This window comes from Octopus bimaculoides, chromosome 7 (genome assembly GCF_046866305.1).
Source record: "Octopus bimaculoides isolate indiv1 chromosome 7, ASM4686630v1, whole genome shotgun sequence".
Classification (NCBI taxonomy): Eukaryota; Metazoa; Mollusca; class Cephalopoda; order Octopoda; family Octopodidae; genus Octopus; species Octopus bimaculoides.
The window spans coordinates 41873214-41885713 of record NC_142934.1 but is presented as its reverse complement, the minus strand read 5'-3'; positions in this window follow the sequence as shown (position 1 = coordinate 41885713).

Genomic DNA, 12500 nt, shown 5'->3' with positions numbered 1-12500 from the left:
AAGTTAGTGTAGTACTGTTTCGGTCTGAAAAGATACAACGGCACATAATGAAAAAAAAAGTTACTATTGTGGCTACTAGCGTAAGACATCAACTTCAGTGCAACGGCAGTCACACCAGTGGAAGGAACTCACTTTACAGCAATCTGAAAAGACACTTTTGATGTGAATGGACTCATGTGAGTTAACGGCTATTCTCTAGTATACTCACGAGCATTCACATGTAAGAGGGTGGCTACATAACTCCTTGATGTCATAAAGAGTGGTATCTTATGAACTGAATAGCAGATATGTTCTGACATTCTGACCATACTGCTTCCACTGTTTTTTCATGTTCGCTGTTATAAAGATTCAGTTACTTTGGAGAGCCCTCTCGGTGCACAAAGATTTGCAATAAAAATTGATTTGTTGCTGTAATTTAGGCTACTTGATTAATGTTTTCTGATGTTTTATTTGAAATATCAACGCATCTATTGGAGATGGTAAATACATAATATACACAGGGAAGAAAACACTTGTCTTCACATTTATTGCTGCCATGGTCTCTTTGATGTTAAGACAAAATCCTTCAGAAGCGAGTCCTGTTCTGCTAGAAATAACGAACTGAAATTTATTTGTTTCCGAATTTAGGAAAATTAAGGAATTATTAAATAGAATAGAGCTAGATAATAACGCTTTGCAGTGGGCTGAAACGCTATTGTTCAAAGACAATGATCTCATTAGGTTCAATTCTTCCGAGGTGGACAACGTATTTTGCAAGAGGAAATCATGATTGCTAGTGATTTATTTTACAACTAGATACAATTCTACAATCCAGGACAATTGATAATAGTCTGCTACAGCACCAGTACATATGTGAGAGTTCTTAACTGAGATCGATTGCTCCTTGTGCTTGGTAAAGTCATAGAAAAGAGCGCTGTTGCAAGTTGTGATGAATACTTTATAAATCTCCATTCTGTAAAATTGAGTGTTTATGTATTGTCGATACGTATATAAAGATATAACAAAAACTGGATTCCAGTAAATTTAAAGGGATGTTAATAATGTTCCAGCACATTTGAAGCTAGTATTCTTCGAGAAAATGTAAAGCTACTTACAACAGAAATGCATATTTAAAATAATTGAGTGCGATATCTTCAGCTTTGCACAATATTGAAATAATAAAAGAATACATCGTTGCAAATGAAGCAGATTTGAGTATGTTTACGAAAAATATTTCAGTTCGCTGGTTTCTACAGCGTTAGCAATCTGCTGAATATATTTAACGTCATTTTATTCGTTTAAGCGTTGCATTATCAGAAACTTTAAGCATAGCCTCTACCAAAAGTTTCTCCGATAATGGACGAGTTTTTGCCGTCGTCATGAATATACGATTAATATCTGCAAGGCATAAGCCTGCCAAATATTGTGGACACATACACACACGCACACACACTCACACACACACATTCAGACGCACATAAATATTTAAAGAATGCCAGAATAGTATTAGTTTATAAAGTATTTAGATACGTAAGTTTCATTCACAAAAATGTTTATATTTAATACAAATAGCATAATACAATTGACAAATTCTTAAACACGTATAGTATCCATAAGTAGTATTAGGATATTAGTAACTGTGTTTTCATAATCAGACAAAACAAATATTTATGCCTAAATGCTGGCTAAATGTCGTGCAACCTGAGTTTTAAATTGCTCTATTTGTGTGTATCAATGTACGTGAGTGTAGGGGTGAGTGTGTGTAGGCGTGTTTATATTTACGTTTCAGAATACACATGTTAATAACAGCACCCCCTCTCCGAAAGTAACCTGAAGGATCGCTGCTTAACCTGAAATATTGATATACAACCCATCAACGATTATTATTAATCTTTAGAAATTGTAAATTCTTGAATAGAGACAAATAATTGAAAACATTTTTACATATTAGAAAATACTCAATAAAATAAATATGCGTGTGTGTGTATCTCTGTATGTGTATATGTGTGTGTATGCGTGCATGAATGTATGTATATATGCTATAGATATACATATACGTACACACACATATATATATATATATATATATATATATATATATATATATATATATATATATATATATATATATATATATATATATATATATATATATATATATTAGTTTATGTATATATTAATATTATCTCAGTTATTAAAACTTTCGATAATTTAAATATGTTAATAGTTACCAAAGGTAGCAAAATTACACTAAAAAAACAAGATATCACAGCCGTTCCCAACTTTTCGTTTTTGCCTTGCTATTACATGTTTTATTATGAACTCCCTGAAGAGAAATAAATGCGGAACCCCAACAGGTCATTCTTCTTTGTGAAAGTACTCTTATTTATTTTGAAACATGTGTAGGAATTAAATGAACTTTTATTGACATGCGTTTTGCTCCATTTATTAATTTATATATATATATATATATATATATATATATATATGTATGTATATATATATATATATGTATATATATATATATATATATATATATATATATATATATATATATATATATATATATATATATATATATATATATATATATATATATATATATATATATATATACATATATATACACATACATATACACACACACATATATATACAGGGGTTGGAGAAAATAATGGAAACACCTCAACATTTCATACAAACCTATTTTAAAATAGGCTTGCACCGCCTTTGGCAGTAATTACAGCTGGAATTCTATGAAGTATGGACTCGTACAAAGTTTCAATTATTTCCAAAGGCATTTTTCTCCATTCTTCAGCTAAGACAGTCTCCATTTCTTGTAGTCATTGATGATGGTGGATGATATCAACTACTTACTTGTTTTTCCTAAAATGTACCATAAATGTTCAATAATATTGAGACCTGGGTATTATGGTGACCAGCTAAAATGTTCAACTTCACTAGAATGTTTTTCGTGCCATTCAGTAACAATTTTAGCAGTGTGAAATGGTGCATTATAAACCTGAAAGGCTGCGTTTCCCTCCGGATATAGTTCTGCAACCATAAGATGAATTTGATTACATAAAATGCTTCGATAGTCTTCACTATTTTATTCTGCCATGAAGGGAAACAATAGAGCCGGCGGAATTCCAAGATATAGCCCCTCAGATCATCATAGATTCTCCTTTATTTTTAACAGTTGGAAGAAGGCAGTCTGGGTCAAATGCTTCTTTTCCATGTCTCCACACATATACTCGGCCGCTGGTTGGAAATAAGGAAAAGGACGACTCGTTAGAGAAAATTACATTCTTCCACTGCTCTAGGTACCAATTCTGTAGGCTTTTACTCCACTCTAAATGCTTTGCAACGTCTGTTTTTGAAAGTAGTGGTTTTCTGATTGCAGCCCTCCGGTGAAATCCAGCTTTGTACACCTCCCAGCGAGCAGTTTATGTAGAAACAGGGTTCTTGAGGTGGTCATTAAGCTCTGCAGTAATTTTGGGAGCTGTAATTTTGTGATACTTTCTAACAAATCACATGAGAGTTCGACGGTCCCTATCTAAAAGTTTTGATGATATCTGAAAAGAAACAGCAATTTTAGCAAGGCATATTAAACAACACTAATGATAAATGAAAAAAAGCATAAAGATAAACAAGCTTTTGATGGTTTTATAGATATTTCAAAATTATGATGCTATGATGCTAGGTATTTCCATTATTTTGTCCAGCCCCTGTATAAATAGAAAAATTATTATTTCTAAATCTCTGAACGAGAAACATTCAGAAACAATAGTCTAGAGTAAAGATTGTTTGCTAACTTAATGTGGGAGTACTGGTAAGGACACATGTTGCTCAAAACCTAGGAAACCACGAAGCAAAAGGGCTGTAAAAGGTGCAGATTAAAGCCATACCCAGTATCCAGACATCCATACATACGCACTTACAGATATGCAAATATATACATATACGTGCGTGTGTGTGTGTGTATGTGTGTGTGTGTGTTATTTCTTTACTACCCACAAGGGGCTACATACAGAGGGGAAAAACAAGGACAGACAAACGGATTAAGTCGATTATATCAACCCCAGTACGTAACTGGTACTTATTTAATCGACCCCGAAAGGATGAAAGGCAAGGTCGACCTCGGCGGAATTTGAACTCAGAACGTAGCGGCAGACGAAATACGGCTAAGCATTTCGCCCGGCGTGCTAACGTTTCTGCCAGCTCGTGTGTGTGTGCGTGCGTGTGTGTGCATATATACGTATATAGATTGTACTGGCACTCCTTCAGTCACGACGCCGAGTGTTAAAAATGATCCGATTAACAAAGCAGCTTGTTCATGAAATTAACGTGGAAGTGGCTGAGCACTCGACCCACGCGTACGTGTAACGCAGTTCACGTGGATATTCAGCATGACACAGAATGACACATAGCTAACTCTTTGAATTACAGGTATAACTCATTTTTAGCAGCTGAGGTGACTGGAGCAGCATGAAATAAAGTGTCTTGCTCCAGGACACAACGCGACACCAGGAATCGAATATGTGTGTGAAGTGTTTATATATATATTATGCAGATATATGTTTACATGTGTGAGTTGGTACGTGTGTAGGCTTAGTGTATTATTCAATGTGAATGCATGTCCATATTTACTGTATATCTATACTTATTTGTATGGGGATGTGCATGTGCTATGTGTAGATAGGACATGGTATCGTTTGATCTGTTATTCAAATGTTATTTTTACAGAACAAACGATACCATGTCCTCTCTCCACATAGCACATGCACATCGCCAAGCAAATAAGTATAGATATACGGTAAATATGGACATGCATTCACATTGAAGAATACACTAAGCCTACACACTAAGCCTACACATATATATCTGCATAATATATATATATAACCACTTCACACACATATTCCATTATATATATATATGTACATATGCAAATTAATTTTATTAAATTAGTTTCTCGTAAATTCGGCAACGAGATTATTTTTTATATTGGGAAGCTGCTGTGATTTCGGCGCGAAATGAATCAGTGGCGGCACAGATCTAGGAAGGATAGGTTGGAAATCGCTTTGGTGGTGATGCGTTCTGAAGAAGCAAAGGCAATTTATGCTAATGCAGAAACTAGTCCACGTAAATCCAGATACTTAAATGTATATAAGTAGATTGCCTTAACAAAATGTTGTTACCTTTGATTTCTGTAATAAACACCAGTGTATTGTTGGCGATTTAATAACGAGTTTTGACTGTTATTTCAAGCAGGTAGACATACTTAGTATGTCCTTCGATTAATTATATATATATATATATATATATATATATATATATATATATATATATATATATATATATATATATATATATATATATATATATATATATATATATATATATATACACACGAGGTTTGATCTATAAGTACCATAGTAACGAAACTAAAGCACGCAGAGTGAAGCCGCTAGTCAAAAATTGACCTAGATGTCCGCTGTGCATTCGCACTAAGTTCTAACTTTCTGGCTCACTTCTGCTGTTTCAAAGTGTGCTTCAAATAAAGGCGTGTATCGTGTGATCCTGGCATTGACCATGACAGAGAAAGTTGTCATGGCGATACCTGCTCAGAGCCCTACGGGAAGCTCAGAAAGTGTATGGAGGGAGTGTACGAGCCACACGCAAGTGTACGAGTGGTTCAGACCTTTCGAAGATGGCCGAAAAAATCCAAAGTGACGAAAGTTTTGGGATGCCAGCAACCACGAGAACTGACGAAAATATCGCAGATGTGCATGTAGTTATGGGGAAAATCGTCGAAACTCCATCCGTGAGATATCAGGGGATGAGGAGATCAGTTACTCTTCAGTTCAGGTCATTATCATTGATGATTTGGATATAAGACGCGAGTTTGTCAAGTTTGTGCTATAACTGTTTTCAGCTGACCAAAAGACACTCAAGTTTCAGTTGCACAGAATCTCCTTGATTCTGACGAGAACGTTGACACCTTTTTGGAAACGTTGCGTAGTCCACTGAGCAGGTTTCACCAAGCTTTTGGTAAAACTTTATGCAGATTATCTGCAAAACATTTTCTGTCATTGTCAATACGACGATCACACGCTACACACCTTTCCCAACACTGCTGTAAACGGCGGAAATGAGCTACAACGTTAAAACTTATTGCGCACGCATTGCAGTATTCTAAGTCAATCTGTCCTTTGAGGCTTCATTCTGCGTGCTTTAGCGTCATGACTGTGGCAACAGTCCGGATACTTATTGATCAAACCGAGTATATATACCTATGTATATATAATATTCGTGCACATATATGAACATATTTATCTATATACACTAGGAAACACCCGAGCTGGACATGTGGAACACATACCCACATACATGTGTGTACGCGCACGCCTGCATGAGTATATCACTAGTGAATGTGACAGATAATTTGGAGTTCATAGAAGAAGGGCTTCTTGCAAACGTTTTCTATATAAAAGCTAGACTAAATGCAAATGTGGCATGTTACATTAGGGTAAAGAAACACGGAATGCGTAGCATAAATGGTAGGATATCTAATGTAAATTAAATTCTAGCGGGGCGGCCATCTTTAACTAATTTAAACATCAGTTTTCGTTGTAAGAAGGAATCATATGAAGATTACTGATTATTATTAACACCCTAACCTCTTTCCCCTCAGTTACTATAATGCTTTAGTTAAGACGTGTTATTCCTTGAATAAAACTGGCCGCACTAGTGGGTTTAATTTTTCCTAGAGATTATAACATGAAAATCAGTAGGTAATCGATTTCACGTTATGAGAATTAACCTTACCTCTCTATCCTGATCAATGGGTTAGTTATTGGGTCATCCCATAAATAATGCGGTTTTCTTCAATTGCATGAAGAAAAGTCGTAGGGGGACAGGACAAGTTACCTCTATCGACTTACTATAGTAATTTTACCATGTACTTATTCTTAGTAAAAGACTGCTGTTCTGTTTCAAAGCTAAAATAGTAGTGACAAAGGAGCATATTCGTCGTATTTTGCTTTATGAGTTTAATAAAGGCAGCAACGCAGCGGAAAGTACGAGGAATATTAATGCAGTATATGGGACAATGAGCGTAATCTAGTATCAACAATGGTTCCAGAAATTCCTAGCCAGAAACTACAAACTGGAAGACGAGCCTGATCCTAGAAGATCTGTAGACGTCATCGAGGACATCCTGGAGACGATGGTGGAAGAACATCCCATCGTAACTGTTGCGTAACTAGTAGAGAAGCTTGGATTTCGTTGTTCCGCCATTCATCTACACTTACGTGGCATCGAAAAATTAGCAAATTAGGTCAATGCGTTCCTCACAAATTTCCGCGTCTCATCGCTCGCAGCGAGTGAATGTGTGCTCTTCTTTGCTGTCACGTCTCACGAATGAACCTTTTTTCGACAGAATTGTGGCTGGTGACGAAAGATGGGTTTTCTGTTAAAACGTGAAGCGCCGAAGAGTGTGTGTAGGGAAATAAAAATAAAACAAGTATAAAAACCGCATTATTTATGGGATGACCCAATACATAGCTCGAGAAATTTCTTTTTGGATACTTACATAGATATACATACAAACGTGTGTGATAGTGTGCGTGTGTGTGTGTGTGTGCCTCTGTGTGTGTGTGTGTGTGGGTGTGTGGGTGTGTGTGTGCGTGCGTGTGTGTGTGTGTATGTGTGTGTGTGTGCACGTATCTATATATATGTGACTTTCTGTTTCGTATTATTATTTGCATTATCCTATCCATTTTAAGTTTTGAAATGTTTGTCTTAGACACTTTACTCAATTCTTTCTCACACGATTTCATGTTTTAGTATTTGTAAATTTTATTCTCCCAGTATGAATTTCCCATTTGTTATGATTCTTTTAATATTTGTGCAATTTTATCAGCTGTTAATTTGATTGGCTGAATTGGCTAAATGCAAAGTGATGTTCTTTTTGTGGGTGTCATCAGCTACTGTTCTTCCTTTGTTGGTAGAGTTACCCTTCAGTCAATATAGGATATTTTTGTCTTGGTTATAGAAGTTCTATCATATAAAAGACTTGCGTATTAAATGATATATTTCTTTTAGTATGGAATGTCTGATACGATCTCTACGATGTAATGTTGGTGTGTGTGACTCTCCTTGCTGTTGTGATCGTTTTCTCTGTCCATATTTTTTATAATTATCAACATTTCCTAAAAATAACGTTTCCTTACATTCCTTTCCATTAATAATTCAACTGAAGAATGCTTTGGAATAATTTATTGAATCTTGTTGGTCCTTCCCTATCTCTTTTTCAAAATATGAAGCATCATCTTGGGATCTTTGCCAGTTTTTATTTAAGTATGATTCAAATTGATGTGCAGATGTAATCTGAGATCCAAGAAACTTTCAGGTAGGAGAGTCATTAATGTTTTTAAAACTGTGGGTGCAAATTCCATGCCATTTGCAGTCCCTTTTATTGGCAGATAATACAAGATAATAACACCAATAGTAATCCGTGTTAGTGTATGTGTATGTGCGTGTGTACACGCGTGTGTGCGTGTCTGAGTGTGAATGCGATTGCATGCGTGTGTTTATGATATTAAAAGGCTATTTATATACTGTGAAATATGAATAATATATTTGTCTTTGTGTCCTGAGAATCTTTCTTAACCATAGTGTATCACCCATCAATCTACAGAACAGAAGAAATAGAGCTAACATGTTAACAATACCATTATTTTTAAAGATCTTATATATGGCAAAATTCTTCAATAGATACTTTCTTTTATCAGTGTATTACATGTCATTTCAAAGAGATTCGGATGACACTTCAATCATGTCGAATGACACTGTCGGTTCGGCATTGCTATAACGGATGACATTAACATTGTTTCCGTTATTGAAGTCAGTGTTGTTGTTTTCATTTTTGAAATACCTTCTGACACTTACCATGATTCAATTAATGTTATGGAGAGTATGTTTGTTAATCTATGTTTGATGTTGTTGTTATTTATATTGGCTTGTCTAGAATATGGAATTGGTATTAATAACAAATAAAGAAAAGTACGTGAATGAATACGATGTTCGATCATTTGATGATCGATCAATGTAGCGATTTACTTAATAGAGGAGGTAATTGAAATAAAACAGGTGGAATAAATGAATACACGGAATGTGTGATGGTGGAAGATTGTGATGTGATTTAAAATTGCTGCGTGTGCACGTTGCATCAGTAAGTGCTAATAATATCGTTAATGGAAATCTACAACATATATTATACAAGGAAAGCAGAAGGCATAAAAATAACATCTGGATCAATGATTTCCATATCAAAATGGAAAAAGTGAAGCAAAGTCTTCTAACGTAATATATGAAATTTTTCCAGAAATAGTGTTCCAAATATTTGAGTTGGTTTGCCATGAGTCTAAATAGCAGAATTTATAGTAAAGAGAATGGCAATTCCAATAAACAGGGCACGATTTGTAGCACATTAAATATATGCTACACACTTCTAAAAATATATTAATAACATGCCTGGGATAAATATGATGAATTACAGTATAGCTCATGATGTAGAAGCACGCCCGTGTATCATTGCTATCTGGGATTGATAAAGAACACGATTAAATATTGGATCTGTTCCAAATACTAATTTCGTATAAGTAAATGTAAGTAAATGTCAAAAGACCTGATTTCTCCTAATTTTTTTATTTTTATTATTAATGACTAGCTTTAACTAAAAATACATCTATAGACAGTGCTATGTCACGAACCAAAACTTTCAATTTCCACATAAAATACGTTCGATGGAATGACAAAAACAAAAGTGGCACATTCAAAGTATAAGTTCATTCGTATCCTTTCATTTTGGCCGGCACATTTAAAAAATATGTTTTTGTAACTAAACACTTTCAAAATTCGTATACTGGTAAAGTTGTCTTATTTCGGTAATTTCAACCAATCAATGACGTGTATTCAACTGAATAAAATTACTGCCGTTGTTTGTCAACAATAACTATCGGCGGAGTATATTTCGTTTGTCACTGTTATTTATGACATCGTTCGTGCGTTTGTACTGGTTTTAGCTTTAGGGTTTTGGGGTTAGGGCTAGGGTTATGGTTAGGGTTTTATGGTCAGGGTGAGGGTTTTGGGGTTAGGGATAGGGTTTTAGTGTTAGGGTTAGGGTTAGGGTTTTAGGGTCAGGGTTAGGGTTAGGGTTTGGGTTTTAGAGTTAGGGTTAGGGTTAGGGTTTTAGGTTCAGGGTTAGGGTTTTAGGCTCAGGGTTAGGGTTTTAGAGTTAAGGTTAGGGTTAGGTTAGGGTTAGGGTTTTAGGATTAGGGTTAGTGTTTTAGAGTTAGGATTAAGTCGTAAATATAGCGTAAAACAGAATTTGGAGAAAAAATGATGGCTTACCCAGAGACTCGAACCCTCATGGCACATAACCGTGTAAGTGATTCATTAAATAAGAGATTAGATTTCGGCTTTATTTTTGCTGTATTTTGTATTCTAATATGAATTATTATTTGTTTTCTTTCCCTATTTTGTTTGTTACGTGATATTCCCAACCTTCATTCTAGCGTAACAATAACATAGATTCAGCAAATGGTTTGGTATTTATTCTTCAATAACCAATTTACGATCAACTTGTATATATCCATACTGTCTGTATTCGGAATAAGTGACAAAAAATATGTGGAAGTCTAGCTGGTGTTTAAGATTTACTATCTGCGTGGCGAATGCAACTAAAATGCGTACAGTGATATAACGTTATGAAGGATTTTTCTCTAGTAGGTGTATGTAAGACAAAATATTCCAGATACACTGGAGCTTCCATGTATATGTTTTCGAAATTTGTGCTCTATATTATGATGTGACGTAATGTTTTGATTCAGTCACATTTCAAGAAGATTAAATTGTCATCTTGAAATATTGAATTTTATATAGACTTCTCCTCCTCTGTAATAAATGTTGCTCTTGTTTCTCTGTTTAAATTAGAACTGTCGATCGTTCTGTGTGCTTATGATGGAGGAGAACATTTATTTTTATATTACTATATTAAACAATATTGTATGCACCTTATATATATAGTAAATTAAATAGTTATTCATTTCAATTCAACAGTGATGAGTGGTAGGGTCAAAAATATCCCATTACATATGTATATCTTCATATCACTTACCTCTATTGATTCCGGTCAATTCAACGTCTGTTCGTAAATAAATAATTCCTATATGACACGGTTTTACTCTCATCTGTGTCTATGTAGTTATCTGTCCATTATACAATTATACACCAACACACAGACACAGACACACACACACACACACACACACACACACACACACACACATACACACACACACACACACACACACAGAAATATATCTATTGTACCCCTTACAAGAGGAGTTACAAGAATTTAGATAAGTACATAGCCACAATTTCCAAACTTCCTGTCAGTGCACATAAATGGAAAGAAACATTCGTCGAAAAGAAAAGGGAGCTTTACTAACACGGAAGAACAACAATCCAATTATCCTAAACTAAGACAAAAATGGTGGGGTGATAGAGATTAATGGTAAGAACTATAATAAAGACAAGATATTGAAACATCTAACAAATCAAAATTACTATTAGTAGTAAAAAAGAAAGTCAGGGTGAAATAAATATGCTCATCTGTTGTTTATAACAAACAAAAGAGAAAAAAAGGGACGCAGCGCTACGGATGTACCAGCACACACGACATCGAAACATGGCCGACCTCACGCACGTCTCATGAGGAATTCCGAAAGGAGCTTCGTGAGACCAATGCTGAGACACTTCAAAAAAAATAATAAAGAAGAAAAGCTGTTGGAAAGCCGATTATTGCAGTGACTCCATCTAAGAATATCTGGAGGAGGAGTCTTATTCCGAAATATCATATCAGACTATGAATGACTAAATTACAAGTATATAGTCCATTGTTTGAATTATAGTGCATTGTTGTACCATTCAAGACATTTTATTCTTTAGAATAAGAATATTAATTAATCAATACGCAGATTCCTTCACAATTAAAGAAATACAGTAGATGTGTAACTCTGAAATGAAAAAGAGCTATTTCCACGGATTACCCAAGATCCACAAAATTTCGGAAATACAGAGTAAACATCCAAACCAATTTTCCACTTGTGGATAAAATGAAACCTGACAAAATAATCCAATGACTGAAGACATTTTCTCACTTGAACTATCACCAATTTGAACCATTCCAGAAAATGACACCTTTCTCGACCTGCGTAAGCACAGGATGGACTATAATATAAAATACAGTTTCAAGAATCTCAGAAAAAGTGATCAGTGACACTCTCGCAAGTTCTTTAATATGTTCTCTCGTCTGTCTTCAGTATTCCTTGTACTACTTTATTTCACACTATCTTTCCTTTTTCGTTTATTTTTCTCTCTCTGAGTCAGCCTCCAAATACACTACACACACATATGTACACAAACATAAATACACAAGTATATACACACAC